This window comes from Adiantum capillus-veneris, chromosome 12, assembly GCF_014529385.1.
Source record: "Adiantum capillus-veneris isolate H3 chromosome 12, ASM1452938v2, whole genome shotgun sequence".
Taxonomy (NCBI): domain Eukaryota; kingdom Viridiplantae; phylum Streptophyta; class Polypodiopsida; order Polypodiales; family Pteridaceae; genus Adiantum; species Adiantum capillus-veneris.
Window position 1 is genome coordinate 135,017,290 of NC_140942.1, and position 5,297 is coordinate 135,022,586.

At 41.5% G+C, this 5,297-nt stretch overlaps 1 pseudogene; it reads right to left on the reverse strand.

Moving 5' to 3' along the window:
• Positions 1-3,177: 3,177 nt before the first annotated feature.
• Positions 3,178-5,033, reverse strand: LOC147446544 (uncharacterized; annotated as a pseudogene).
• Between the last annotated feature and the right edge of the window lie 264 nt (positions 5,034-5,297).

The window sequence follows — 5,297 nt, forward strand, 5'->3', positions numbered from 1 at the left end:
GTACTTCAATGAAGGCGGCTAGTGTCTCTTTAGTCTTCTCCTCTTCTATCCTCCAGTTAGAGAATTCTTTCAGTCATTTGTCCATGATTGATGATGTGTGTTGCTTTCAGTATTGTAAACTGAAGGTTTCCAAGAAGCCCTCTTCAGTGGGGGCACCAAATGACGAGCGCAAAGCGTGCCACAGACCCCGACGGCCTCGAAAAACGTCGGGAGCTGATGCACGCCACAAGCCGGTCACGTTGAAGCAAATAGTACACACCACCTAGCTTTGAGTGGCTAGGACGCAGACACCGGTGATTGGAAATATCACGGACTCTACACACCGAGAGAGAGAGAGAGAGAGAGAGAGAGAGAGAGAGAGAGAGAGAGAGAGAGAGAGAGAGAGAGAGAGAGAGAGAATATGACAGATGATGAAAATCCTCGGGGTGTGAGGGAGAACTATTTTCTTGAAATATTTATAGCAACCTTATTTTTGATGAGGTGGCAATCATGGTGATAGAGAGATAGAGGGAGAGATAGTGAGCCTACTAGTGCGTTCTCTAGAGATGACTCACGGACACGAAAACCTTGTTAACATGAGCGTGTGTGTATCGACCATTGCAGTCGAGATGTAGACATAGCTTCTTTACATAGTACAAATTCCCAAAGAAAATCGTTACACTAAGTCCCCTCTCTCGTGATGCAAATGTTTCCAATCCCTCCCACCAAAATACTACCAAGTGCTGACCTCTGATGAACTTGCCCCCCCCTGCCGATAGTGACCTCTCAGTGCCTTTTATAGATGCTGGCTGCTTTAGATTAGGGTAATTTGATTAGATTAGGGTTCTAATCAGGGGAGACAAAGCAAGGCGGTGGGCCCTGGGTGGTTGACCCTTGCTTTGTCTTGGAAAATATTATAGAGGAAAACCTCTAGGTGGGCCTTTGTGACCATCACCTAGAGAGAGATGAGAATTTACAAAAATGCGATTTTTACAAGATTTGGTTCGAAACTGGAAAAATGACGACAACCTACGGATTTTACTGAAGAGGGCGTCGTGGATGCAGTTCCGGTGAATGGCGACCTAGCTGGTGCGTCGGTGTAGCGCATTTGTCATTTTCGGGGTCGACGGGGGCATGCTGCGTCTTTTCTTGTTTCAGTGTTGGCGGTGCGCGACTTGGCCGTCTCTTTCTTTTTGTTGATGACGTCGATGTCCTTCGTGTGTTTTTTCTCTATTTTTTTTTCGGTGCGTGCGTATATGTGTGCGTGTTGTTTGGTTGTGCGGGTGCACGTGCCGTGTACTTATGTATGTATGTAAGTGTGTGTAGATGTGAGTGTGTAAATGCGTGCCGAATGTGTGTGTGTGTAGGCGAGAGAGTGTGTGTGTGGGAACGAGGGAGTGTAAGCTATTTTTATATATATATATATATATATATATATATATATATATATATATATATTTGGTTTCTTGCTGCAGAGAACGCGAGGAGGGTGTGTAAGTGAGGGTGAGATGGTGTGTGTGTGTGTGTGTGTGTGTGTGTGTGTGTGATTGAGAGAGAGAGAGAGAGAGAGAGAGAGAGAGAGAGAGAGAGAGAGAGAGCGTGCTCTTGATAACTGGCTGCGTCCGCGTGGCTGCTCGACACAGAGAGCAAGAGGGAGAGAGAGAGAGAGAGAGAGAGAGAGAGAGAGAGAGAGAGAGAGAGTAAGAGCTCAGGATAGCGGGAGTGTGTGTAGTGGGTGTGTGGGTAAGAGAGAGAGTGTATGGTTCTGTGGACTGGCTGCACCCACCTGGGCTGATCCGGGAGCGAGAGAGAGAAGGAGAGAGAGAGTGAGAGTGTGAGGGTGTGTGTGGCGTGTGTTGATTGAGGGAGAGAGAGAGAGAGCGTGCTCCTATTATGTGGGGCCTACGGGTTGACGAGAGCGGGAGAGAGGGAGAGTGAGAGGGGGGGGGGGGGTGAGAGAGGGGAGGAAAAGGAGGTCAATGGGAGGGGATTGGGTTATGAGAGAGAGAGAGAGAGAGAGAGAGAGAGAGAGAAGAGAGAGAGAGAGAAAATGATTTTTTTTATGGCAGGGTCATGCCCAGAGAGAGCGAGAGGGAGAGCTAATTGAGGGAGGGGAAGAAAGGGGAAGATAGAGTAGTGGTCCGCCTGTGGGAAGAAATCAAGAGGGGAGAGATAGAGGGGAGAGTGAGGTCAAGGGAGTGTGGACAAGAGGGAAGAGGGAGGGGTGAGGTATGGTGGTCTGCTAGGCAGGGTATCAATGTTCGGGAAAAACCAAATTCCCAACATGACAAATTTCCCTACCCAAATTTTTCAAAGAGGCACTTGTAAATTTGAAAGGGAAGCTTCCCTTTGGCTCAAAAAATGAGGGTTCCTTTTCCTCTTGGACCAAAAGTGAAAGGGCATATTTTCTTTCTTCTTACTTTTAAGACTTTCCCAAGGTTTAGAGCTTTACAAGAGCAAAATTAAACCAAAAAATATGTATAACATGATATCATAAGTGATTTAGTGGTTTTGGATTAGGAAAACCAATGAAACGTTTATGTCTCATTCTCTAGTTTTGAGTTAAATACTGAAACAAGGAAAGGAAAATGTAACCTACAAAGTAACTGACAAAATAAGACAATAGTACTCAAAGATACTAATCAAAAAGTTCTCTAAAGAAAGTTTAAAAGTTGACTTTAGTAACATAACATTTTCAAAAGCTTACTTGAGTTTTGAGGTCCTTCGAAAATCCATTTGATATAAAATAAGTAGTACACTTTGTTTCCAAGCCTTTTCCCTTGTAACAAAGAGCTACCTTATTCAAAGCCCTGTAATGACTTTCAAAAAGACTTTCAACAAAAACTCATAAAGATAAAACATGACAGACACAAAAGGTGTTAGCCTAACCAAAATCAACTTTATAAAAGAAAGATAACATTATCAAGGGTGGGCTTGAGAAGTAGAAAACACTCTTGAAAAGATGGAGGGTATTCCAAGAGAGGTTCAAAATGTTCAAAGCCTTCTAGTCATGAAAGAGGCTCAAAATACCAATACCTCCAAAGGTTCTCTTAGTAACAATACTACCTTCCACAAAAGGGTGCTTGAACATCAAGCTATCAACAAAAAGACATAACCAAGTTCATCCATGTGCTTCCACAAAAATGAGTCTCAAAGCATCCACATCAAAAATACTACCATCCACAAAATTTCAAGGTGTTAATTCCCCAAAAAGTTATAACCACTTCCATACATATGCTTGCACAAAAAGGAGACTTGCATCCACATCAAGTCATACATCAATGGTTGACATCCCTCCTTGAGTGAAGAGATGTCTATGTGTATCACTTTTCCAAAGCTCCATTGCATTTGAAAGGTCCAAATCATCTCTACCTTCAATGGCAATTGTCATCAATGCATTCAAGCTCTCTATCTCTAGTCGATTCCTCCATTTGGTTTTGATTTTAGTGCGGGTACTAAATCGCCTCTCACAAATTGCACTACTACAACATTGTACAAGAGCAATTTGAGAAAGCTTCAATATATTAGGGAAAACATCTTTCCAAGTGACATTATTTGCAAGCAAAGAAGCCATTTCAACAAGGGTCATTTTGGAAAAATCAATGCCGGCTTGGCGTTTGAATTTCCTAAACTCAACCTTGAAGGCCTCCCCATCAAGAATAGGAGCAAATGACACACTTCCAACCCTTTTGGCCAAAACCATAGAATAAAGAAATCTTATCACATTCATCATTCACGTAATCCTTGAGCAATCTCTCATGCATAGGATGTTGAGATGGAACCAATATTTTGATTGTATTCAAAATGGAATTATCAACAAAGCACTTTTCAAGGCATTCACTAAGTTTCTTTGCATTCTTGAATTGAAAATTTAAAGCTTTATGCCAATCCACACCTTCAACATCCCTTGTGATTTTTTGACCAAAAAACATGTCTCCCTTCAAGGAGGTCCTCAAAGCATGCATGTAACCATTGCTTGCACCATAATCGGGCATGATAGGGTATCCATCAATACCTCTTTGAGCCGCATTCAAGTCTATGACACGCTCATCCAAGTACTCATTCGTAATACATAGGATTGTGCTTGTGACTATTTCATGAATGGTGGTCACATCTACATAGTCCTTTTGAAATCTCAAGCTCAAGTCCATTACCTTTTGCAAGATATCGGCAAGAAAATGCATAGCATACAAGCATTCAAAACTGCTCAAAAAATCATACAAATCTTTGCGTTCCTTCTCCAAAGCGACAAGCAATGCATCCATTAACTTACAAATTTTTGTAATGCAAGCATGACGACTAAGCCAATGTATCTCAAAGACACGTTTCATTTTAATTACCTCACAACCAAATTCCTCTTGTAAACATTTCAAGGCATCCATTCGATTAGAACTACTTGTAAAATAGTTAGCTATGCCATTCACAAGAACATCAATTCTTTTTGCAAAAGCAATTTTCTTACTTGTGTCGAATGTGGCTAGATTTGTGCGGTGCGCAACGCAATGTATAGACGTTAACATTGGATTCACCTTTTTAAGGAGTGTAGCCACTCCATTTTTCCTACCCACCTTGTGTTGCAACCATCGGATCCAAATGCAATCAATTTTGAGAGGTCCAAATTAGACTTCTCTGATTCAAGCATGATGGTATCAAAAATCCCCTTTGCCGTGCTATCATTGGTGCGAATAATTCCATAAAATGCATTGCAAGGCATAGATCCATCTTCTAAATAAGAAAGGTACATAACCAAATGGTGATGAATGGAAATATCCATGGACTTATCCACCACCACTCCAAACCATGGACTCTCCCATACCTTTTCTAATGATTCATGCATTATGGAATTTGCAATACATTGCAACATTTCAGAGCAAGCTTTATCATCATTATAGAAGCTTGTCATCGATTTCACATTCAAATCCTTCATTAAAGCAAGCAAAGGAGGATATAATAAATTTGACAAATTGTTTCTCCCAATAAAGTAAGCCGATTTGAACAAGTTAAGCAAGGAGTCTTCTTTGAGTTGCATGCATTTTCTTAAAACCCTTTTTCATAGCCGGTTTTCCAAACACTAATGCATTTCTTGCATCCCTATGGCATTGTGTGCGTGCATAGCTAAGAAGGTTACTTGTTTTGAAATTTTTAGATCCTTTCTTAGAATAACTACATCGAGCATGTGGATACTCCAAGCAATACGTGCAAAAAAGTCTTACCTTTTTATCATCATACACAAGCCAAGGTTTAAATCGGTCCAACCATTCATCTTGCCATAGCTTTCTACGAACCTTTTTCTTATTCGACTCCGTACTACCCTCTCT